The sequence below is a fragment of the Ischnura elegans genome, chromosome 2 (genome assembly GCF_921293095.1).
Source record: "Ischnura elegans chromosome 2, ioIscEleg1.1, whole genome shotgun sequence".
In the NCBI taxonomy this organism is placed as follows: domain Eukaryota; kingdom Metazoa; phylum Arthropoda; class Insecta; order Odonata; family Coenagrionidae; genus Ischnura; species Ischnura elegans.
Genome location: NC_060247.1, coordinates 42583291 through 42610971, shown reverse-complemented (window position 1 = coordinate 42610971; position 27681 = coordinate 42583291). Strand labels below are relative to the sequence as shown.

Sequence of the window (27681 nt, the reverse complement as noted above, 5' to 3'; positions counted from 1 at the left end):
GTTTCTAAGGTCGGATAACTTTTACTTATACCAATTCTTTTTTTAAAGAAAGCGATCAGGGCTTTGATGATTACTCATCGTCATCAGACGTAAATTATTACGTATTTCTCTTACTATTGTGAACTATTTATCGAATGGAAGGAGAGAAAAGTTTTAAACGGATGACAGAATAGAGAAAAAGTATGGGTAAAGATATAATAAGATAATTACATGATAATTTACGCCTGATGACGATGGTTGTTCATCGAAACCGGGGTCGCTTTATTTTTAAAAAGTGAACTGGTATAAAGTGGTGGGTAAAATTTATCAAACCAAACCTTAAAATGTAATAGCACACTGTGGCGCAGCAAGGTGAGGGATTTTGAGGGATAAACTCTCCCCTACCCCCCAGAACTCAGATAAATTTTAAAATTAAATCCATGTTACATAATTGGATAAATATTACTTATAGAATAGTGCAAGGATTAATAAAATATCCCACAGATAGCCGTAAAACTCGCAATTTTGAACCATTTATTTTACAAATTTTCTAGGGAAGGGCACCTGCACCTCCCGTATTCCATACCCCCAGTATTAGTTGCTCCTAAAAAACCCCTAGCCTAATTCCTAGCGAGCGCCTGATACCACACAGTTAAAAATGAGGTAGTGAACATTTCAAAATCTTTCGCTGAAATGGCAACGTGCTTTAATTGATATACCATCAACTCAAAATTTAAATATTTATTCAGAAAAATGCATTGTGACCCATATTCCTGTTTACACTAGTCTTTAATTATCCCTTGCTTTGCATTGATAAAGAAAGAACAAATTTAGTGAATTTAAAGTTCTATTATACACTTTAGATAATATTTGGAGGAATGGAATAATTTTATCAAACTGTCTCATAGAGATTTTAAATGTTATATGAGTGAGTAAGAACGTGTTTCAGCTATTAAAATTGGTTCTTAACACCTTCAAACTGAGTGGTCGCCGGTAAAATATATATAGAAATAAATAGAATTGCTCAATAATAAGGGACAGCGTGGTTTATTTCAAACCTGCAGCGTAAACTGCGATAAAATTCACAATAAATGTCATGAGAAAAAATTAACCTGAAACGGAAATTGAACCATGAACCTTGAGCTTTCCGGTCCACTGCGCAGAACACTACAGCATCAATGTTCTTTCATTCACATGACAATTTTACCTAGGTCCATCAGTGCTGGAAGTTAGGCCCCAATGTATGTGTAAAAACGTGTTTCAGCTATTGAAAATGGCTCTTAACACCCAAAACTCCTCACTGATTACACCATTATATCATAATTTTACTATCGGTAAAAAGGTATCGTCGCTCGTGACAAGGCACAGCAGTAAATCAAGGGCATCAGATTTCTCTTATGTTAGAGTCAATCTGAACGGTCGCCGGCGAGGGAAATAAATCGAATCGCTCAATAATAAGGGACAGATAACATCAACGAGCGTGCACTTGGACACAGGCGGAGTGGCTTCGTCACAAGAGATAGGGGCGCTGTGCAGGAATGTCGTTTGAATCTCGAGTAAGCCAGGAGCAGACGGAGAGGAAGATGCTTGGAAAGGGGGTGGGGGGTTGAACGAGAGCGGGAGAGGGGGAATAAATAAGAGGAGGGAATGGGGGGGAGAGAGAAGTAAGTAAGAATTCTGCAGGACTCGGAGGCGGAGGAGAGGTGCGGGCATTTGGGAGTAAAATGGAGCCGAAAATCCATGATATAATAAGCGGCGGTGGGAGGGAACAATTCGAAATCCAAACGAGAGTTCCTTGAGGAGAGAGAGAGGGAAAAAAAGCTCTCCACAAGGAACAGGGAGGTATCAGGGCGGGGGGGGGGCCTCCCGTTTGCATTGTCATGCAAAGCGACCCAGCCGCAGGGCGTTTTGCATAATTCGGCGCCCTGATGGATGTGCGCAAATTAACGCGCATTCACGCCCTCCTCGGTGAGGCACGCCATGGCTCAAGGATCCCCCGGGTTCGGGAGTGCTATGGAGGGCTTCTTAAATAATACTTGCACAAATCCGCCTAAATGCATGAGAGTGTACTCGTGAGGCGGTGAATGTATATATCACAGGAGGTGAGGGTATCGTAAGGTAGAGATTGGTCTGCGACGGGAACTGGGGACTAGAAGGCGAATTTCAAAGGAGAGGGGTGGGAAAATAGAATATAGGTAGGAGAGGATGTGTATATTTAGCCGCTAGTAAATAATACGAAGAACCTTGCTATGTTATGGGTTTTCTGCATATCACGTTAAAAATTATAATCTCGCTGAAATAGTGCATATCTCGCGAAGTATTTCTCCTGGAAGATGATGCATAAATTAGCTACTTAGCTCAAGTCATATATCAACGTAAACTGCCTCTACGAAGCACCATTTCTGTTTATTCTAATACACTTTGCGTATTTTGTAGCTACCTGCCTAAGCAAACCAAAAGAGTATCATAAAAATAATGTATGAGGAACTAGGATGAGAGAAATATTAGTACGGAGCATTTCCCAAAAAATAATATGCCTTCATAATATTAATATGGTACAATTTAAAATGTAAGATATTCACAAGTCATTTTCACAGTCAGGATTCAAACTCTTATCCCTCAATCGCCTTTACCAGTTCATCAATATTTAAGCGGTTATTTTTTAGATTTTAGCATTAGTTAGATGCTCTATACCTTGAATATCGGATAAGATCATCTAAAACTACGGCCAATGGGAAGCGCTGGCTCCTGAGAATCTTCGGTTGAAGTATGTAGGACGGGTAGTTCCATAAATATTTTTCAAAGATAATCGATTGTTTTTCATTCATTTTTAGGGAAAAATATGCTCTAATGAAACAATAATACGCCAATATGTTTTTAATTAAAGCTGCGTAATGAAAAATTAATTTTCACTGTACCGTATTGAAAACAAATTACGAAAGGTATAAGATTGCGGACGAAGATCCTGGGAATAGGTATTTTTAGCCGTAAGTACATACTGATAAGAACCTTGTTATGCTATAGCTTTCCCACGTTTTACGAGAACAATAATATCCTCACTTAAATAGTGGACATCTCGCGAAATATGACTCAAATTCATATACAACACGGTTTTGTCGTACCTATTTCAGAGTCATTATCACTCGGATTGGAAAACTAAATTTTCGTCAGACATTGGTTTTCACAACTCACGTAAAAATATCACTACAGTAATTGCTTTGCGCTCTTTGAACATATAACCTAAATCATAATGTTACCATCGTCAAGAAATGCTCAAGTTATTTTATTTGCGGCCCCAATCACACGGCCCCGATGTTGTTAAGGGACAAATATTACTGAAAAACTGAATTGAAACCAGAAAAATAAATTATGCGCATTGCAAGATAGTTCACTCAGTAAAATTCATAATGTTTAGACGAGAAGTTTGCAGTTGTCATCTTCAGATAGAGGCTATCATCTTAGGCCTACGCTGCTATCGAAATCCATGGATTCTGACAAGAGGTTATTTCCCGTTGAAGGTACTGATCCTTTATAACATTTTATTTATTAAATAAGAAATTCACTGAATTTTTCTAGAAAACGAAGAATCCATTGGCTACGTCGCTCATTTTTTACATCAACGTAAATCGCCGTAAAGCACTATTTTCGTTATTTGTGAGTTGCCGCCAAGAAGGTATAAAAAGTATGGGTTTTGTAAATTCAAACTTGCACGATGCCGACAAAAACTAAAGAAGATTTAATATCGATCCGTGATGGTTGATACTTACGATGATATCCATTCCATCGGAAGTGAGTGCGTAATAATTGCGACAATATAAAGAAGAATAATCAGTGTGCAATGCATATTCACGCTAAATCTATATGAATTTTAGAAAAAAAGCAACAGTAGATAGAAGAAAAAATATAAAAATACGGTTATAATACGGTTATGCCATGATGTACAAAGATTTTCATGTAAAAGACTAACTTTCCAGTCCATAATCTCAGGATACTTTAATATGAATCGATAATCTACTTTGCTGTTTATCCTGCCACCTTATTTAGGAAATGGCGTATACACACGTCCCTACAAACAGAGACTAAAAATACTTTCTTCAATTTCGACTGTTATCTTCTACGTTGCGATTAAAATCAAGGAGCGAAATGAATATAAAATCATTATTTCGGCTAACATGAGGACAGAGGAAATAAAATAGCAGATATTTTTGTTTCGATGCTCTCTCATCCGACCCAAGACTTCAGCTGACCGAGGCAATGAGGAGACAAGTATATCGAGCGATTAGTTCTTCTTAGAGTTAATACGAATTTAAAAAAAATATGAAATATCAAATCCACATTCTTTAGTGCTTGAAAAAAGGTTCTTTTCCCTAGTTGGAAAATTTCCTACGTGAATAAAAATACTGAGTTTAATTGAGCTCTGATTCTAAGCAGAGGAAATAGATTATTTTTTACAGCTACTAGGTCTAAGGTAGCGACAAAAGAGAACAGCGTGGCATCGGAGTTGGCAAAACCATTCCGTTTATCATTCAAGAAAAATGATTGAGAGGCATACACAATCCTTGACCATTGCTGAGAATAAGTTACCATCTACTTACACTGACTGTTTTAAAAATAAAAGGCCAATCACTCTGCATACGTAAATTCTATCTATCTATCACCCACACAATTAGAAATAAAAAGTCCCTCATTCTTTCCAATTTCATCCAATGCCGCGTCATTTCCGCGGCCAAATATCCCAACGAAGAGGAAAATGTCTAACAGAAAACAGAGAGGCTAATTTCTATTAGCTCCATCTTCTCCAGCTTGGTAAACACTTCCATTGGAATATTGGAATCTTCCACTTAGCGTTACGAATTTAGGGTTGATAGGAATGCTCGAGAAGAGATGGCCCTTAGAGAAAAGGCGTTGTCAAGTTCGTGTCTATTCTGAAGAACGTGGCTCCCACGTTCCCTCTCGCGTGGGCGGTTTCGACGAACAGAGCTTGGACATTTGCAAGAGGGTTAAAGAAGAGCTGGCACAGCAGGCAGGAGCATTCGTTTTTTTTTATCGAAGGCTCCTTCAGGATGTTTCCTCACCCGGCGATACGCCAAGCACCCCTTGGAAGAGGTAGTCATCCCTTAGAAGAATCGTGGAAGAATGAATGAGATATATGGAGAGAAAAAGGAGGAAGGGAAGAATAAGAAGAAAAGGGACCCTCCTTCAGAGCTGACAACGTCCTTCCCATCCTGTTTGCTTGATGGACAGTGCAGCAATTACGGAAACGAGACTTTAAACGCCATCTCGCGCTACACAAATATTGCTCTCACCACCACGCGCGATGTCTTGATGGGAAAATTGCTCCTCACACTCCCACCAATGTCTGACCGACACGCAATCCGGACAGACAGGCATATCCCCATGCCCACATCTTCACCCACAAAACAAAAAAAACAACCGTCTACTTCTTCACACCCCCATTTGTAAAAAAAATGCCGCATCACTGAGCCACCGACTATTATGGCCCGTCACCCGGGAGAGGAGAATGGCCAGTCGCCATTGTTGAGACCAGCAGAATGCGCGCATAACCTCCGTGTCCTTTTACTTTTTTCAGCAGCTTTTTTTACCTCCTCCAACCAACCCCCACGCGATGAAAGGTAGTAGTATGAGAGGATGGGGCACGCTATGAGGGAGGAAGGATGAGCTTTATGTAACGTGTAAGTAGATAAGCGAAGGAGTTCAGCTTGAGCAACTCCGGTGTGGGGAAGATGATGATGACTATGAAGACGGCGTATCACTCCGCCGAGACTCGTGGCCAGAAATAAATGCTCGCGAATAATAAAGCGAGGAGATCACTGGGGTGATGAGAGAATGTTTCGCTTCTTTCCGAGGCTCAGAATGATGAGGGCGAGCGAATCGTCGCAGACGGTTCACGGCGAGACGAGTGAGGAAAAAAGGTGGGCGGGAAGGTGTACGTAGTTGTGGAATGATAGCTACAATTTTTCCCCACTGAAGTTTCCTTTTTAACCTCGACCACTCGTTAAAATCACCAACCCCCGCCCTTCGCTCCGTATAAAACCCCATTCTTTCCGTCTCAAGGCCTTCCTGCCGAATGCCCCGGATCCCACACACACAAGCTATCACTCCGCGATATCTGGTAAGGTGTATGCTTATTCTTTGTTGTTGGCAAGCCATCTGCAGAGGTCAGAGCGAACTGCCAATCGATGTTTGACGGCTGCCTTCTCCATACTCCGGGTCGACTCCTCGTCCATCCCTTTCCTCTTCGTCGCCAACCCTCGTATACCGATAGGAAGGCTACCTATCATTATACTGACAGTATATCACCTTATGTTAATGGTAACGCACCCATAGCCGCTGAAATTTAACACTAGTGAATTGAATACTAGAATAGTGATACAGCATTCCGAATCAGTGACAAAGCGAGGGGGGGGGTTTGGGGGATAAAAACCCCCCAGAGCTCCCAGAAATTTTAAAGTTAAATCTATTTTACTTAATTGGATTAAAATTGCTTACAGAATAGTGTGAGGATTAATAAAATATCCCTTAGAAGGCCGTAAAAATCACCATTTTGAACCATTTATCTTAATTTTTTTCCGGCGGAAGGCCTCCACACCTACCGCTAACCCTGGTGGGTATGCAATACCCCAATCACCCCAGTATCAGTTTCGCCTGAAAACCCCCCAAGCCTTAATTCCTAGCTGCACCCCTGTTCCGAATGCTCCAAATACGAATCGCTCAAAGGATTTCCAGCCAGCATTGGAAAGAGGTGAGAGTTTAAAGAGCAACTGGAGGAGGTGTGAGCCGAAATATTTGTGTCTCTCAGTATCTGATCCATTCGCCTAAAATTCTATCAATTTAATTTTCCTTCTTAATAATTAGCGCCACCATCTTTCAAACTAGGTGTGAGAAACTTTCCACTTCTTCAAACAAAGGAGAGAAATTACGTTCTCTACAGAGTAAGTGGTAATTTGAAATCCCGTCAGGGCACAATGTTGTGAGCCACAAAAATACATTTCTTCCTAGAAACTCATAGTAAAATCTTAATGAAATACTAGAATCATGTAATAACGTATGAATTTATCGAGGTAGAAAAAGAAATATTTCATTTTTTAAACTCCATAATTTAAAAAATAATACTGCCATGCACAGACAATACTTAAAACTCGTAATTCCCTAAATCAACTAAATTTTAAGTAAATAGATTCGGTAAGAAATTTAATTTTTGATTAATTTCCGCAATAAACGCAGGTCCATTGATAATTTTTCCTGTTAGGCTAACAATAGTTATTTTACAAGACTTGAATTCAGCCTACCAATAATAAGAACCAACTTTTATATTATGTATTTCCAATTATACAACATCGTAATTATAGTCATTATAATCGATACAAAACTAACGACGCAAATGAAACATTCTATATTGGAAACTTTTTAGGCACGAGATAGGAAATCAAAATCTTCAGCCCAACATAATGATAAAACACTTAGAACATTGAGGAGTAAAATTATTCCATGATCATCCCTTGGAAAAGACATACACAAAGAATTTGAGTGCAAATGTGTGGCTCGGCGTTTCCGTGCATAAGAAGAGCATTTACGGGCAAGATTAATCAAACAGGGACTATTTTTTTATTCAGTAAAAAATAAGAGTGAAACATTAATTCTGACCTTTTGGATGAAATCAGGAGAGAGAATAGGTAGATCCGTCGACAAATTATTCCGATGCTCTTCATTTTCAATGTAATAATTTCTGTTCCACTCGTCCATATTTTGCTAACCTGCAAGAGACAAGAGAAACACAGGTAATAATCCAATATAATAGAGGGATAATTATACTCAAAACCATTTCTCGAAAGCATCCAAGTTGGAGAGGCATAGTCTCCGATACGATTTGAAAACATGAAAAAATCACGGAGTATTAAAATCCTTTTCGTAGATGTTCTGTTTATTTTCAATAACGTTAATAAGAAATAATATACAGTATAATATGGTCTCGTACCAATTCCATTTCCCTGACTTCCAGTCCGTTGTTTTTAAATTCCCCGACTTCATTAGACCTGCAAAGCAGTATATTTATGGAAAAATTCAGTAAGTAAATTTGTGATACTTTTAGCTAGGTGAGGAAATTCCATATACGCAATAACAATCCCACAAACAATACGCACGTAAGCATCATGGCTTAGTGGAGTGCCCTAACAGTCTGGGACTCAGACTAATGAGTCAAAATCCACTAAAACTCCACCTCAGTCACGTTAATTATGCCTTAAGAAGGCAGTTACTTCCATATTCGTTTCTACTCCGTGATTCACCCAATGCCATCCCTCGAGATATGGAAGACTTTAACCGATGCGAAACCCGGCAAATCTTTTCTACCATAATTGTTATTTATTAAAGAAACTTCAGATCATCACCCCTAGAATCAGGATCCTATGAGCTATGACCTAAAGGTCTTTCCTGTTGATGATTACTACTACCACCGAGTCCTTCGCACATCCATTACACAATAATAGCTGAAATCTGATTTGGTATTCTCCATACAGCAATGTTTAAATGACTACTGTTGGTGAGTTAACGTCCGATATATATCGAATCTACGTTTTCATGAATATTATCGAGGGCTAATAACTTTTTTGAATATCCATCACTTGAGATGGTTGTGCCAGCATAACATGAAGAATGACATACTAATGGAATGTAACTCAATAGAAATGCGTATTTCAGAGTACCGGTGTCAGTTTAATCGAATGTTCGATTCGATTATTTTACCAAATACGTAAATTGGCATAACTTGGTAAGTATATTTGTAAGGCCAACGAAATTTGGTAAACTGATGCATCTTGGTATTACTCACAACCTGTTGTGTAAATATGTTTGCTATGTAGTCACACAATCGATATATATCGAATCTGCGTTTTCTTAAAATATATCGAATTGCTATAATACATAGGATTTAACATCTACGGGCAAAGTTGAGAAGGAATATTATAGTGTAAGACCACAGAAGGTAATTTGAATAAGTACCTTTGCGCATTTTACTCAACAGGTGTCATTATAATCGAGAGTTCGATTCGATTATTATAGCAAATACGAATATTTGTATAACTTAATAAGTAATACTGTTAGACCAATGAAATTTAGTGAATTGATACATCTTGGTAATACACATAATGCATTGTGTAAATATGTTTACTATGTAGTCTTATATTCGATATATATCGAATCTGCGTTTTCTTAAAATATATCGAATTGCTATAATACATAGGATTTAACATCTACGGGCAAAGATGAGGAGGAATATTATAGCGTAAAACCACAGAAGGTTAATTAAATCAGTAGGATTGCGCATTTTACTGTACACGTGTCAGTATAATCGAAAATTCGATTCGATTATTATAGCAAATACGAATATTGGTATAACTTAATAAGTATTACTGTTAGACCAATGAAATTTAGTGAATTGATACATATTGGTATTACACATAATGCATTGTGTAAATATGTTTACTATGTTGTCTCATATTCGATATATATCGAATCTGCGTTTTCTTAAAATATATCGAATTGCTATAATACATAGGATTTAACATCTACTGGCAAAGTTGAGGAGGAATATTATAGTGTAAGACCACAGAAGGTAATTAAATCAGTAGCATTGCGCATTTTACTGTACAGGTGTCAGTATAATCGAAAATTCGATTCGATTATTATAGCAAATACGAATATTGGTATAACTTAATAAGTATTACAGTTATACCAATGAAATTTAGTGAATTGATACATATTGGTATTACACATAATGCATTGAGTAAATATGTTTACTATGTTGTCTCATATTCGATATATATCGAATCTGCGTTTTCTTAAAATATATCGAATTGCTATAATACGAGGGATTTAACATCCACGGTCAAAGTTTAGGGAGAATATTATAGTGTAAGACCACAGAAGGTTATTTGAATCAGTAGCATTGCGCATTTTACTGTACAGGTGTCGGTATTATCGAAATTTCGATTCGATTATTATACCAAATAAGTAAATTGGCAATTCTTGACATGTATTTATCGTAAACCAACCAAATTTGGTAAATAAGTACATTTTTGTATAATCCTCATGATGAACTTTGAGAATAGGTACTGTATGTAGTCTAAAATTCGATATATATCGAATCTTCGTTTTCTTAAAATACATCGAATTGCTAAATCACATAGGATTTAACACTCACGGGGAGAGTTGAGTAGGAAATATGTAGTGGATGAGCAAAGAATTGAATTTTTAACACTAGCAATGCACATTTCACTTTACAGGTGTAAGTTTAATCGAAAGTTCGATTCGATTATTATACCAAATAAGTATATTGGCATAACTTGATAAGTATTTTTGTTACACCAACGAAATTTGGTAAATGAGTACATCTTGGTATTCCTCATGATGTACAGTGGGAATACGTAAGGTATGTAGTCTCACATTCGATATATATCGAATCTGCGTTTTCTAAATATATATCGAATTGATATACCACATAGGATTTAACATCCACGGGGAAAGTTGAGTAGGAAATATGAGGTGGATGACTAGAGAATCAAATTTGAATGAATAGCATTGCGCATTTCACTTTACAGGTGTCAATTTAATCGAAAGTTCGGTTCGATTATTATACCAAATAAGTAAATTGGCATAACTTGATAAGTTTTTTCGTTACACCAACGAAATTCGGTAAATGAGTACATCTTGGTAATCCTCTCGACGTACATTGAGAATAGTTACTGTATGTAGTTTCACATTCGATATATATCGAATCTGCGTTTTCTTAAAATATATCGAATTGCTATAACACATAGGATTTAATACCTACGGGCAAAGTTGAGGCTGAATTTTGTTGTGGTTGACAATAGAATTAATTCTGAATGATTTCAATTGCGAATTTTATCTTACAAGCGTCCGCATAATCGAAATTCCGATTCGATTATTATAAGAAATACGAATATTGACATAACTTGATAAGCATTTGAGGTATATGAATTAAATTTGGTTAATGGGTATATGTTGGTAGTCCCCATAACGCACGGGGGAAATATGCTTCTTATGAAGTCTCACATTCGATATATATCGTTTATGCGTTTCCGTAAAATATATCGAATTGCAATACCACATAGCATTTAGCAACAACCGGCATAGTTGATACGGTAATAGATAGTGTACGACCATAAAATGAAATTCTAATCAATAGTTATAAGCATTTTACTGTACAGCTGTCATAATAATCGAATGTTCGATTCGATTATTATAACAAATACGAATGTTGACATAACTTGATAAGTATTTGAGGTAGATGAATGAAATTTGGTAAATAAGTACATATTGTCATTTCTCATAATGCACAGGGAAAATATGTTTATATGTTGTTTCACATTCGATATATATCGAATCTGCGTTTCCTTAAAATATATCGAATTGCTATAGCACATAGAATTTAAAATCCATGGGCATACCTGATAAGGTAATAGATAGTGGATGACCATAGAATGAAACTCTAATCAATAGCTATGAGCATTTTACTGTACAGATGTCAGTATAATCGAAAGTTCAATTCGATTATTATAACAAATACGAATATTGACATAACTTGATAAGTGTTTGAGGTAGGTGAATGAAATTTGGTAAATGGGTACATATTGGTATTCCTCATAATGCACACGGTAAATATGTTGTCTATGAAGTCTCACATACGATAAATATCGAATCTGCGTTTCCTTAAAATATATCGAATTGCTATACCACATCATCACCATCGAAGGGCATAGTTGAGAAAGTAATAGATATTGGATCAATAGAATGAACAGAAATGGATAACATTATAAAAACATGAATAGAATTGCGTATTTTTCAATACAGATGTCACTTTATTCATTTGATTCCATTATTGTAACCAATATTCAAATATATATATTTTCATAACTATATCAGTTAGACCAATAAAATTTGGTATGTGAGTACATATTAGTATTCCACGTACTTTTCAATAGAAATCAATGCAGAGGATGGACTATCTTTCGATAAATATCGAATCTGCGCTATCATAAAATATATCGAATTGCTTTGACATTACGTGGTGGAATTTTAGAACTTTTCAAAAACGTATGGACACGAGACTCGAAACCACGTGACACAATTATGTTTTCTCTACCCTCTCCAACCCGCTTGAAGAATTCAAGCACCCATCCACTCGTTCTAAATAAAATCAAGAAGTAGTAGTAGCAGTAGAAATAAGGTCAATCAATGCCACCCCTAGCCGCCCAGCCGCGACGGCAGCAAAACTCATCTCACCGCTCAAACGCAGCTACGCTCTCGATGACTTTCATCTTTTCTCTGCGCCTACGGAGTCTTTCCCTGGCCATATCCTTGTTTCTTTGAAATTCCCATGACTTGCCCGACGAAAGTCAACACAGTAAATAAATCTAAACTCATCTACTTACCTGTATACTATAAAACCCTCTAACGGCCACTCACTTACGGCGACATAGCCCAAAAGTTTTTATTCATAATCATCACTCACTCGCCCATACAAATAGGGTGAACGAGACGAAATACGACAAAAAGTCATAGAATCGACCCCCTCTAAAACCGTCTTACCCTAAGAAAAAATGTTGAAACATTAAAAATTTTCATCTATTGCAATGTTGACTTCTCCCTACATGCCTCTACTTTTTGGGCGCTTTGGGGATCGAAAAATCGATTTTTCAAATACGTCAATTTTAGAATCTACGCCACGTGGTACGTCGCAAGAGCTATTTTCAAACCGATCGGAGCACTTTTAAATTTGGCCAAATCGTGCAATTTCACTACTTCGTGAATTATTCTCTCAACAACGGAAAGAGATAAAGTGTTGCATCATAGAGATTGACCAGAAATATGCCTCCGGCCTTTTAATAATGATGATGTCGTCATTAATACCAACGAATTTTAGGACTAGATAGTCCTTTCTTAAGGTACGTTTACACTGTGTAACATATTATGTAAAAAAGTTACATATGACATGTTCTAGGAAATAGTTACAAATCCGTGTAACATACGTCAGGTAACATTTGAGCAATAAAACAATAATTCGTATTACACAACTAGCTTTCGTTTCACACATGGTGCAGGCTACAATTTACTTGGCAGGCATTCATCCTTGCCCCTTTTTATTCCCACCTCCTCCATGTCCCCCTCCCTAACCACACACTCAAAAAACCCCTCTCCCAACCTTCAACATCCACTCACCTATGTCATTCCGAATTATTCGCCTACGTCATCGCCGACACATTGAAAGCACTGCCCAGCGTCATACTAATTGGTTTCCGAGATACACGGCGATTAGCGGAGCCAGCTTCCTTCATCATCCCTACTAAAGAGACAGGGACGCAATACGCAAAGAACGGAGACAAAAGAGCCTCAAGAATGCCGAGAGAAACGTCGACTGGCACTAATAGCTACACAAGAGAATGACTCAATTCACTCCTCGGGAAACAGGAGGTAGTTTGATTTTCATGCTCGAATCACACAAATACACCTAAGTGAAGCTATTTTCAAGAACAAGTTTCTTAATCGATGAAACCTATTGAGGAAAATTAGGAAAAAGTCGGCGATAAAAAGCCATCGGATGATTTTAGGCGTAAAATGCCTGGCTATAGAGATTCGACTGGAGGTGTCTGGTTTGAAGGATATCTAAAAAAAGAAGTTTACAGATAGGTACCCTATCAGCTGATCCTACGTCAAATTCATTTAACTTCGAGGTATACTTCGTTGATTTTTGTCATTAGCTCCAATTTCAATAGGAGTATCCAATGGTAAACAATTATTCACAGAGTACGTATGTATATTTATACTAGGTTATTAACTAAAAAGCCCAGTAACTAATCGAAAAATACTTTGTGTAATACTTATAGTTGCTGATATTGATATACTGATAGAGGAAGAGCCCTCCAAAGATGGGAGCATAACAGACAAAATCTCTACTGACCGGAATCTTGGGAGATGCAAAGATAATAAAGTATATTTATCAACTTAACCAACGATATAACACAGAAAATATATTAACACTCACTTTTATGAATAAAAATATACACTTATACCATAGTGATTAAGCTTGCAAAGAATGGAAGGGGGAAAATTGATCAATAAGTTGAGTGAGTCAAGGGTCAAGTTATCACATTTTGCCATAGGCCCCTGTCCAATTCTCAAAATCAGCATCTTTGGCCAGAGGCATGCTTCATAGGGATCTTCCAAGGAAAAGGGTAAAAAAAAGAGTGAAATGAGTTCTTGTTGGAGGATTTCAAAGAATGCTAAGTTACCTTTGATGAATAGAGGGGGTGGACAGTTGCTTACTGATGCAGGGGAAGAAATAGTAGAATCAGTGGCGCCGACCCCATGGGGCCTGAGGGGGCCCGAGCCCTCCAAAATTCATTATGGGTGTGAGGAAAAAATGTGTCAGGCTTGTCGATTTTCCCCGGAGTGTCCAGATATCAAGATTCGAGTTATCAGGGTGCTAATGTTGATCATATGACTCTTCTAAAATGTTGAAAAAACTTAAAACTCACTACTTAAAAAATTTCCCAGGGCAAGATCCCTGGTTTGGGCCCCACAATATTTTTCCTAAGTTGGCTTCCCTGAGCAGTATACATTTTCAAGCCACTACTCTCTGCCTAAGTTCCCCTGATTTCCCTGTAATAATGATATAAATTGTAAATACCAAGAGGACTCCAATTGCAGCACATTTAAAAATCCAACTATTTGATACTCCCCTGGTTAAGAATGACAGAGGCAAGCTATGGAACTTCACATATTAATTCTTTCCTCAGATTACACAGCATCACATTTCACATATATGTAACATGCTAGGCATTAATGAAATCATAGAAAAGGCCTTGGGAATGAACTTGGAAGTGAAGGCCATCCTTGGAGAAAAATTTAGCAAGTAACAATTTACTGATGTCATAGCTATCATACCAGATGCTGAGAAGGATTTGAAAAATATTCTGGCTAAATGGGTAGGGTAATGACTATCAGCTGAAAATAAGCAGAAAGAAATTAAGATAAAATGCAGTAGAAGTGAAGAAGTGCAAACAAATATTAAAATAGGGATACATAAACTGGAAGGAATGAATTAATTCTTTTATTAGGGAACTAGAATAACTAGCGATGGAAGAAGCAAGAAAGAAATTATCAGCAGAATTTTCCAGGCAAAAACAGAATTACCCCAAAAGACATATTTTCTCAAAGCAGGAAAATTTAAACATGTTGGTAAAGAAACAATTTATCAGATCTTACATTAGGAGTATACATACTGCACTATAGTCGCGAGACATAGCAATAACAGCAGCAAAGAATTCAAGGGTGGATTTATGATGTCGGAGGTCAACTATTTCCTTTTTGCCTTTATTTTGACTTTTTTCTTAAAGCTAATGGATCAATAAATGGAGGAATTGATATAATAAAACTAGGGGTGAAAATATCAGCTTACATATGAATTGAAAGAAGAGCTTCATCTAACCAATATTAGACGGTTTATGAAAAAAGATTTTGGAAATAAAGAAAGCTGAAGGATAATCCAAGAAATTGCTTGCCTCCATTGGTTGAGATAAGCTTTAAGGCAAAAATTCAAAATAAAGGTACAAAGGAAATAGTTGAGCTCCAACATCATGAATCCACCCTTGAATTCTTTGCTGCTATTATTGCCATGCCTCGCGACCGTAGTGCAGTATGTATACTCCAAATGTAAGACCTGATAAATTGTTTCTTTGCCTATATGTTTAAATTTTCCTGCTTTGAGAAAATATATCTTTTGGAGTAATTCTCTTTTTAATTGATGAGTGGATTTTTTTAGGTCATCTCTCGTTGGCTTGCCAAATCACCCTTACTCACTACCTTGAACCATCTTACCTCAGAGCCCCAGCAGTAAAGCTGGGAATGCATGTTAAAATGTGTGTTTTGGTATTAATTAGGTGAGTGGCATAATACAAATAAAAGATGAATAACTGAAATGCTTGATAACAATACTCTGCTGACTCATTCAGAGAATTTGATGTAATTGATGCATCAGGTGCAAAGCTCCTCCCATGCTGGTGTGTACACTTCTCTTCGGATTCCCACCGGGTTGGAAACTGCATTTCTGCCAAAGTTTCAGGCTCTGACTCAGGACTCATCCTCAGAAGTGCTTAATGTTGTTTTGAGGAAAATGGCCTTCTTATATACTAATTTCTCTCGGACAAGTGCTTTGGGATTGGTCCACTCAGTGGCGCTTGATGATGTTGGCTTTGGATTGGCTTTTCCTTTGTCATGCACATTCCCTCACTTGTGATATTTCGTTCAAAACGAGTTTCCAGGTGTTGCTGACTGAGTACCCAGAATCCTGATTCAAATCGTTTTTCTCCAGTTTTATCTCTATGGCTTCATTCATGAGGTGGTCCCAATAACCTTTGATGTGGCAATGTATTTTTGCCTTTTCAATTTTCATAGTCTGGTATTGGCAAACAGTGTTCAATAATGGCAGATTTTTCCAATTGCCCAACCCTCAAGTGACCTTGGCATTCCTTAAGTTGTGATGCGATGCATTACTAATTAAAAATTTAAATAAAACTATCACCGTTTAATTGGATTGAAATTAAAAGCCTGCTAACATGCCTGAATATCCTCATCCAATGGAGGAAGGATTGAATACTAGGCCATCGTGCCTTGCAATGGCAATTGATGCCATGTATTTCTCCAATGTATGCTCCACCACACTCTCATGGGACCCTGTTGATGCCAGGAGTCTTGAGGCCAACTGGGTCATCCATTCTGACCAGCTGTTCCTTTGATTTGAGCAGAGGTTTGTGGATAGTTTCAATATTGTGTCTCTTGAGTATCCTGGAGATTTTCCTGAAATTAAAAAGACATTGGATAGGCAAGCTTTGACGACTGATATCTCCTTTCCCCTCTGCATCTGGTTATCCTGTGGATGGAAGATCGTTTTGAGGAGATTTGGTTCCCACTGTAGCCATTGTGAACAAAGGTCTTCTTAAGGTGTATTACCTCCAAAGGCAAGCTGCTTTTGTCTGAGATGGAGCTGGATCGAAGGAACAATGTTGTGAGGACCACTGAGTTCTACAAGGGATGATGGTAACTACTTCCACTTAGGTGGAAATTGGTGTTTTTCAACTCACTGTAGACACAGTGGCTCAGGATTCAACCCCTCCATTAGATAAGGGTATCCAGGAATGATAGCCGACTTTGAAATTCCATACAATTCAATGGTGATAGTTTTATTAAAATTTTTGATCAGTGTTGTTTCATATTGACCATTCCATAGAATAATGTAGCTGAGCTAAGCGAGAGTAGTAAATCAAACTGTAGGATGGGAAATGATTCACCATCACTGGCAAAACCCCATCAATTAAATATTCCAAATTGTTTCAGGGGTGATAAGATCTATATGGTAGCCATATACCACATACATGGGCGTACCCAGCAAGGGGCAGGAGGGGGCAGCTGCCCCTCCCTCCTAGAAGCAAAAGTAAATGTTGTTCAAAATGAAAGTTTCAAACAAATGTTCTTTATTTTCAAGAAAAATTATATCAGTTTTAAAAATGTTATTAAAATAAAAATATTTTATTTTTGAGCAAATAATTTTTGAGAACTAATAAAGCGCTGTTATAATTTTCTCGAAATGTTAGTTTCCTTAACCTTTTCTGTGTTACAACTTGAAAAACCACAACTTGCCTGCCAAAATATTTTCAATACTGGGTACGCCCTTGACCACATACCATCTATGGGCACTGATAGAAACTTCTTATGCCCCTAGAGGGCTAAATCAGTACACTTGTTACGTAATTACAATTTACAGGCCAGAGAACAATTTGTAAATGGAATGCAGCAGGAGCATGACCATTATTCTTGTGTTTACACAATTAACCCCTCAATGCCGTCATGCATAATGTGTTTGGTTAGCCTTGTTAGTCCTAAGTGACCTAAGGGAAGAGGCCATGTGCTTCACCCTTCATTTCACTTCTTCTTCTTTTGTGATCTGTAATCAACGAAGATAAGAGTCCCTCTAAACAGGCAGTGTATACAAGACCAGTGGTGCAGCGAGGGAGGGGTTTGGGAGATAAAATCCCCCCCAGACCTCAGAGAAATTTTTTAGTTTAATCCATTTTACTTAATTGGATTTATATTACTAATAGAATAGAGTAAGGATTAATGAAATAACCCTCACAAATCCATAAAACTCACCATTTTGAACCATTTATCTCATAATTCCTCAAATTATTAATCTCACACCTATCCCTCATCCTGGTGGTTATTCCATACCCTCACACACCCCGGTATTAGTTGCACCTAAACCCCCAAGCCTTAATTCCTAGCTGCACCCCTGTAAAACACCCCTTCGAGATATTTTCTCTTCCCTTAATGGAGTTCAGAAACAATGTGTTTCAGTCCACTAGAACCATTCATGTTGTGTGGTGTTATTTCAGGCAGTGTGTTGTAATTTTCTTCGGGTGTACTTCCTTTGTGTGTTTATTTTTCTAATTGGGGATCCCTATGATGGCTTCAAGAAGTAAAAAAGATTACTATTTAAAATTGATAATGAAATATTGAAGAATTACTAGCTATTGATTCAGATGACAGTGTTAGTTCAGCAAGTGTTGGAGAAAATTATAAAAATGAAAGCTCTAGAATTGACGCATTACGGCTGAACCACTGCTACATCAAGGACACTGTGTTTGGATGGACAATTTTTTTTAATTCTCCTGATCTTGCAACACTACAGAAATGTAAATACAAGACTGACTGTGTTGAGACGTTGAGGTTGAACCACTGTATGTGAGCTTATGTTTAGATTGTTTTAAGCCATGTCACACAAAGCAGTATTACTAAGTCATTTGAATACATACATATTGATGTTTGAAACAACAAATCATAAGTACCTATATGAAATGATTCAGTTATAACAGAAAAAAGTCAAAGATATGGGTGAAGTCATGAATTTTCATGTATGCGACACAGGTAATCCTATCAAAAATATCCAATCAGTTATGAAAGTTTTAACTCTTTATCACTAAACCATATCATGTAATTATTTCAATAAATGCATGGCATGTTAGAGATCTCATAGCTTAGTCGAAACAACATTTTTAACTATGAAAACTAAAAATTTATCCATTGTGCTTAGAGAACGAAATACATCACATAATAAATATTAACTTATTTTTTTTTTATTATCATATAATAACGCAATATTTCAAACAAGTTTACAAAAATTTTCAACTGATCATATATGATGAAAGTAAAATATTGTTGAATATAGAATAGCATGCTATTAACGTGAAGTTATTTTAATCTCATCTGGCCGTTGAGATGGGATTTAATTAAATGCCTGCCATACTCGAGGGGTTAATCCGAGAATAATACAAACTGAGTAAGAAGTTGAATCTTTGGTATTAAGATAATATGTTATATTAAAATGATGCCACACGTTGCACAAGAAAATACACCTCACAAGTAGCATAATTGCAGGCCCAGAACTAGGGCGGAGCACGGTAAGATGTACGGTAAGAACTAGGGCGGGGCACGGTGACATGTGCCCTGCGTGGCAGATTTCAGGGGGCGGCATAGTTTTTAAAAGTTTATTTCAATAAGTTATTTAATGTTCCTGATTAAATTATTTGATAATAATTATTAATTATTTAACAATAATATAAGTAAAACTTCTTGTTAGCAAATACACGGTGTGTAATTTCAACTATCACATTTCAAAAAAATAGTTCAAGGATGTATTATATTTTAGCGGTGGGGGGTAGGGAGGGAGCGAGGGGGGGGGTAAGAGGGGGGGGGGGGCAGTAAACTGGTCTGCACGAATTTAAAAACCTCCACATACGCTATTGCTGCTGGCACATACTGCCCAGGGAGTTTGCACATCTGTAAAGGCCGCTATACACGGTGAATGATCATGCTGAATTATCAATCAAATGAAATCATTCGCCATGTATAATGGAAAAAGTCGCGAATAAACCGTCATGCGCATGATCATTCAGTGAAAATTAGAACATTTTCTATTTTGCTCGCATGATCCTGTGAATGATCAGTTGAACATTCAGCATGATCATTCACCGTGTATAGCGGCCTTAATGACCGCCATCAGGCCCATGATCCCATTTCTGCTTTTTAAAGGAAGTAAATCGACAGACGGAACTTGCCATCGAAGAAGTTTTAAGAATGAATTGCAACTCACGAAAAATATCACAGAATCTTTGCAAAAGGAATTGAGATTGACCAACCCAGAAAATACCGCGACACTACTAGCAAAGAACTACGTAGGACGGCACTCATGGATGACTCCTTTTATGATGGCACTGCTGAGGGCAGGCTCATCATAAAAGGATTACTAACACTGATTTATGCCTATTGGTGATATAGAGTGCGCCAAAAACAAGTAAGATGGATTTAATAAATAAAAATATACTTTATTTTAATAAATAATCGTACAAAATTGTTTTTGAGTCCTAAAAATCATGTGATTTTCCGGGAATTTCTAATGTTGAAAACGTACGTACGTTTTCAACATCATAAATCCCCGGACCCCCCTTCGCTCCAGGGCGTTTTCTATACAACCCGGAACGGCCCCGATATCTCTGGCGAACCCCACCATTTCAAAATGCTGGCTACGCTACTGTTGGTTGATACAATCATTGGACCTCGAGGATCTTTTCGTCCTCATTAGCGTTGTCACCGTACCGCCGAACGTGAAGTTTGGCATAGTGGTACCATACATCGCTGCCGGACGATTCTCCGCAGCCCACGACGCGGAACACAAGGAACGCGAAATACTTCTCACGGAACTCTGGCACGAGAAGGACCTTTGCCAACTGCTCGGCTCTGGCATACACTTGTGATATTTTCCTGAATAACCTGGCAAATGTTCACCGATTTTTTGAAAAATGAAATTCCTGGAAATTTTTTGAAAAATGAAATCCCTGGAAATACATTTTACATCATTTTGGCTCTTAAAAATACAACTTTAAGCAGATGCAGTTATTATATCTCAAAAATACACAATAGTTTTAATTTTTTTTTTGTCTGAGGCTTTGGGGGGATCCATACCCTAATCCCCTCCCCCATTGTTACGCCACATATGTTAAACAGCCAGTATTATGAAAGTATCCTCCACAAGGAAGCCGAGAATCGGATTGAATTCGAACTGTGATCTTATCTAGATGACGAGACTCGAAAATGAACTCTAAAATTGATTGACCCAGCTAATATAACCATTTAATAAAACTTTCCTCGCACTTTACTGGAGAGAAAGTTTTTCGACGCATAAGCGGCGACATATATCCGTAACGTAACGCAGATAATTTGCGAAGCTTTATGACGTAGCCCTTAAACTTTATCGTACGGAGAATAATTTCGCTGGACTTGGAGTTCTCTTCCTTAGGGAGGGGGGGAAACTGCCCCCCTCCCTAAACGCAAAAATCGCAACAGTATTTAAGGAAAATCAGGATTGGATTGAAACGAAAGTTTTCAACAAATTTTCTTTAAACCCACGAAAAATGATCTTAGTATTAGACATGTAAGTAAAATATTTTTTTTAAGAAAATAAATTTAAAAACTTATAAAGCGCTGTTATAGTTTTCTTTAAATGTTAGTTTCATTCATATTTTCCATGATTAAATTTAACAACTTGAACAACCATGGCTTGCCCCCCCCCCCCTAGTTTTGATCCTGAGTACGCCCTTGATAACAAATATAATAGCCCACAGGAACCCACAGCCTAAATAACAATCAGAAAAGTACGGAAAAGGAGTTTCATCACTGGGTGGGCCCATAGGCGGATCTATGGGGATTCTAGGATCTTCACATGGGCACGTGCCCCTCCCCCCCCCCACCCCCCCACCCCCAGACCCTTGAAAAATATGCAAGATTTTTAATATGGTCCCATTATCATTGCGTTCGTTTTGTAGTACGAGGTATCCTTGTGCCCACCCCAGAACAAAATCCTGGTTACGGCCTTGCTTGCACTTGTCCTTGTGCCCCCCCCCCCCGGAAAGAAATCCTGGATCCGCCCCTGGGTGGGCCCTCACTCACCAACGATTGAGTGAAGGATTTTCTAAAGTGACTTCCTTTCCCCAACTTTCCACTCTTCCAGAATTGTAGCACAGAGATACAGTCAAATAAATTCACTACCCTTTTCATTTGAAGTACAATGATTTCCACCTCCCACTTCATTTTAATTTCACTTACCCTTCATATTGATTAGTTGGCGAGCTGGTGTCGAATCCAACCTTGAAGGGGACACACCAAATGCTCCAAATTGTCTCCCAAAGGTTGGCATGATAGATATTAATTCGCGTTGCCCGACCGAAGGAGCAGTTACTGCATACCTCGGCAGTCTTCCATTGTGCACGAGGGGCTGTTATTACCTAATGGATTGCTAGGATTTCAAATCTTTATCTTATTCATAGAATACGCGATCTTCGCACCGAGAGAAAAGGTTTAGAAGCACACCGCTTGAAACTAGACGAACAAGTAAATCACCGCGTACACAGCTCACACATGGCACTCAAAGAACAAGTTGTCGGTGTAACACACCGTGAATAACCGCGACTTACATGTTGAAAATAGAACTACTCCAACGCTCGAAACGGCACACTTCAAAAGCCTCACACATTTCTAAACACCTATTCCAGAGAGAATTAGAGGCATCGCACTCGAAACACGATTTTAACTACAGCTGACAGAGTTCCCTTAATGCTGTGCCGACTGCGATGAAGGTGAAACTCGCATAATAAAAATTATTGTGAGTCAAGTGGCGCCTGCCGCATACGAAGGGTAGCGACGGCAGAGAAACGGAGGTGTCTAGCGTGTCTATTTACCGCCATTTTACTGGGCTGCAGAAACAACACTCGTGCCTGATTATCTAAAACTGGTTTACAATATGAGATGTGGGAGGGGGGCAGTGGCGGATACGTATGGGAGGGAAGGAGGCGCGTCTCCCCCCCCCCTTGCGGGGCCACCCGCGTTGCCAAACTAACATTGCAGAACCACAATTGTAACTTTTTTATGTCATAAGATGGCATTGTCTTGTATATGTATCCAACGATTTGATCGATGGGTTTTCTTTTTTATAGGAAAATCCTCCAAAATCGTCGGCACATTAATGGCTGATGCCGGGTTTCGGTACTTACATTAGAGCGACCCACCCCTCCCCGCGAGCACAGGTATATAAGTCTCTGACTTGGTTCCCGGCCCCGGTGCGTTGTAACCCTGAAAGAACCCCCCTAGGGTTCTCATTAGTGTCTGGTATATGTGTATAATCAGTTTAATTAAAACTTTCCTAAAATTTGCATGTAACTTGATTATTTTTCATTACGATAAAAGTATAGGTAGCTCCAGGGGCGGATCCAGGATTTCATTCTGGGGGGGGCACAAGCAAGGCTGTATCCAGGATTTTGTTCTGGGGGGGCACAAGGATACCTCGTAATACAAAACGAACGCAATGATAATGGGACTGTATTAAAAGTCTTGCATATTTTTTAAGGATCTGAGGGGGGCACGTGCCCCTGTGCCACCCCCATGGATCCGCCTATGGGTAGCTCAAAATATCTTTTGCACCCGCCCCCCTTGAGTTTTTTCTGTATCCACTACTGGAGGGCGGTGACGTAAACTGAGCTACTCGAAGCTTTTCAGTGCAAGGCCGTTTAAAGTTCTCTCTGCTCAAGGCTGCAGAGAGAATATTAGATTCCCTGGGGTTAATAAATCAATCAAAGTTTACTTTTTTCCTGGAGGATACTGCAATATTCGTTTTAGAGCCTGCTTATACCATGAGCTTCATAAAAGGTGGTGGATCGGAAAATCATAGTTTTACGTCATGCATTATTAGGGGTCGAACGGATAATGAGGCAGATGTAAGGCTCCATACTAGACAAAAAGATTAAGCGAGTAAGTTTGAAGACAACTTATGTAATAGGTACTACAACTTAACCCTGCAGCACTCGCGCGGTATGCTGAATCACGAATACACGCGCGGGATACAGCTGTAGCCCAATGCAATTTCTTTTTAATTACCTCACATGCAACATTTTTTATCTCAAGTTATTTTTTTACGTTCATTGTAACATTACTTAAGGTGAAAAATTAATAATTACTATATTTTTTCCATTTGACATGTTAAAAAAACATTGAATAATAGCATGATTTTAAGACATTTTCAGCTTTAAAAATTTACCTAGCTTTGGTTGTGTAAAACTAATTTTTTTTCCAAGATATGAATCACTAAAACCATATTTACAATGAACAAAATTTATTGCTGGATACATAGAGTATTATATGTTAACAATAAATTCCATATTTATACCTAATAACTATTAAAAATAAAAACATTGCGCAATTTGCATGAAAATGAAACTTGAATTATTGATGTTTGTTAGAGAAGAAAAAATATTTAAAAAGTGTTATGTATTATCTTATTTTACTGACGGTCTAGGCAAAGACGGCATACAACGTTGGAATGTTCTGGACACACCTTGTGGCCACACAAGTTGCAGCACTTCCGGGTAGATCGGTCACGAGCCCTGCCGCACAGGTAGCACCGGCCCACTCTGTCATCTTTTGGAACTGGTTGAGGTCGAGGTTCTTCTATCCCCAGGATTCTTCGTGCTCTTGCTTTCATATCATTAGGAAGAACTGGGGATTCTAGACATTTTCTTATCTGGGGATGGATAAGATCCCATGCAAGGCTCTCAAGGAATTTTCTTCTCCTTGTGATTTGATCTTGATTGTTGAACGCATAAACACGTGAAGCATTTATCCCAGATATATTTACAAGATCAAAAAAGAGAACCATTGGCCAGCGTTTAGTGTTTCTTTAGATATCGTATTTGCTACACATCTGATCAACTGAATCGACTCCAACTTTTGTTTTATTATAAAAAGAAACAATCTCTGGTTTACGAGACGCACCGGTTGCTGGATCTATTTGCTGGTCATAATGCATTGTACTTAGTAAAATAACAGCCTTGTTTTTCTTTGGACAGTATGACACAAGAGTCTTTTCTTTATGATGTGCGAACAGGGATGAGTACACCTCACGGACCTTACTCGCTCTTAACTCCTTGGGTATACCTACTCTGTTAGCTCTCAATGTTCCAACTAGGGTCAACTTCTTTTCGGCGAAAAATTTGTCTGCCAGAGCGATTGAGGTGAACCAATTATCAGTAGTTACGTTGCGGTTGGTTCCTGCAATTGGCTCACACATTCTAGTTGAAACGTCATCTGCTGATGGCGAAACTTTGAAGGGACCTTCAGGTTGTTTTCCTGCGTACACTTCCAAATGTACCGTGTACATCGTTTTTGCACAGACTAGTGAATATACCTTTATCCCATATTTTCCAGGCTTGCTAGGAATGTACATTATAAAAGGACACCTGCCCAAAAATTTACTAACTGTTCATCCACAGTGCGAAACTCACTTGGCGTGTAATGCCTTTGGAAATTGTTCATGACCATTTCAAAAAATTCTCTCATGGCAGCTAGGCGATCAATTTCTCCTCTTGCATTGCGGTCGCGTATGTCATCAAACCTTAAACACCTCATCAAAAAATGAAATCGGTTTCGACTCATAGCCAAATAACATGACTCAACCCTACTACCATGAAAGTTATCCCATATTCCTTTAGAATTCTTTCTGGCACCACCTAAACAACCTGTTAGAAGCAAAATCCCAATCAGAGCACAAATTTCAGTTTCATTAGTTTCTCGTGCGTCTCGCTCACGTGCAAAATTTTCTGTTAGAGTAGAAATGTAAATATTTGTGCTACAAACAATTAATCGAATTATTTGATCATCAAAAAAAATATCAAAGCATTCACGCTCAGATTTGGCATTCCGAGCTGCGGCTTTGGGCCCAGGTAAACGTAAAACAATATTGCTAGCTCTTGTACGAACGTTAGGGACAGAATGGGGGGTCTTTTTCCACTTTATCACATTTCCACCTTATCTTTGGAAAAATACAAGTTACCTAGAGGCGTATCATCTTCATCATCAGTGTCTACCTCTTGGTTAGTCAGTGGTTCCAAAGCCTCCTCATCCTCTAAATGTATCTCTTCTTCAGTGAAATCACTCTCCCCATCATCACTGCCATTTGATATATCGTCTGGCTCATCATCACTGTCAATGTTGTTCAAAGCAGCTACAATGTCTTCATTGCACAAACGAACACGCTTTGGGTCACTCATAGCACCAACACTCGCGCCGGCTACACTTGTAGCCCAGGCAACTTTGATCGCGAATACCCCACTGAATACTGCACTCCGTGACGTGCTAATGCACACTGAGCGTGTGAGGGGGCCTAACTCGAAGGTACTGAGACTCCTCCCCACCCCTGACAACACATGGCAAAAATACAAAGTAAACAAAATGTCTGGGCTACAACTGTATCCCGCGCGAGTGCCGCAGGGTTAATATTAGATAAGAGGAAGTCGCAATTTTTTTCCACAATAGTCCACACTTAAAAACCTCTCCGCTCTGTACTAGGAGATAAAACATTGAAAGGTAACGCCAGGGTGGGGGTGTGCTTAACACTGATAGGAATATTCTGATCGGTTTCGATTGAATTATTTTAAATCCGACGACAATATGAGCCCTCGCAGTAAGTTTCGGAGTGAAAAATTTCAAAAGGTTGATTCCGATTGCGATGCAATTGGTTTCAATCGTTCCAAATTAAAACCGATCGACATAATTGCGAAAAGTGTGAAACAGATCCCCCACGAGAGTCCATTACCAAAAGCTCAAGGACAATGGTGCAGAACCCTCTGAACATCCTGATTTCTGATCAATAACCCCGATCGCCACAATATCTGAGTTCTGAGGGGGTTTATCCCCCAAAACCCCCCCTCGCTGCGCCACTGAATGCCAGCACTGGGTTTCTCTCCACCCTTCCTTCCCTTAGGCACAAATGACCTTGGTGTTGGTCACCTCCTTCGAATACTATACCATGCCATGAACAGGTTTGACTACTCACTGTCCCCTCCTAAAAATTATAGCGAGCAGAGGGGGATCTAGAGGTTCCAACCCCTTTTAATGTTTGGGAGATAATGTTGTAAAAGTAGCCCTTGCCAATTAACCTTCTTGAAAATTCATTTTAGAAGAAACTTGGTACTCTACTGCATCATTTTAACCAAACCATTTCACTGTTTCACTGCATCATCAGGAAGACAAAAGATACTATTCCCTCATGATGCCATGAACCAGTGACAGGATTGGTAAAATAAAAACATACAAAAACTTGAGAAAAAACTCAAATAACTTTCTTTCTTCCAATATTTCTGGTCACAGTGGATCCTGTAATGAGGGTTCATGACCACTGTGATCCAGCGGTGCAACAAGGGGGATGGTTTGGGGGATAACCCCCCTCCCCCAGAGCTCAGGGAAATTTTTAAGTTAAATCTATTTTACTTAATTGGGTTAATATTACTCATAGAATAGTGAGAGGATTAATTAAAACAATCCCTCAGAAGGCCTTCAAAATCACAATGTTGAACCATATCTTAATTTTTTCTGGTGGAGGGCCCCCGCACCTCCTGCTAACCCTGGTGGGAATGCTATACCCCCAGGCCTCCAAGTATTAGCTTCACCTGAAACCCCCCTAGCCTTAATTCCTAGATGCACCCCTGCTGTGATCCACCCTCACTTGTA

At 38.6% G+C, this 27681-nt stretch overlaps 1 long non-coding RNA gene across 1 annotated transcript in view; it reads right to left on the bottom strand.

The window, feature by feature from the left end:
- The window catches only part of LOC124174045, a 51596-nt gene extending 28871 nt beyond the window's left edge, over positions 1 to 22725 (bottom strand). Inside the window, exons 1-2 of the long non-coding RNA XR_006868847.1 lie at positions 22231 to 22725; positions 7645 to 7754 (exon numbers count right to left, since the gene is read on the bottom strand). This is a non-coding gene — a long non-coding RNA (uncharacterized LOC124174045). The remainder of the gene's footprint in view (positions 1 to 7644; positions 7755 to 22230) is intronic.
- Positions 22726 to 27681: the final 4956 nt, after the last annotated feature.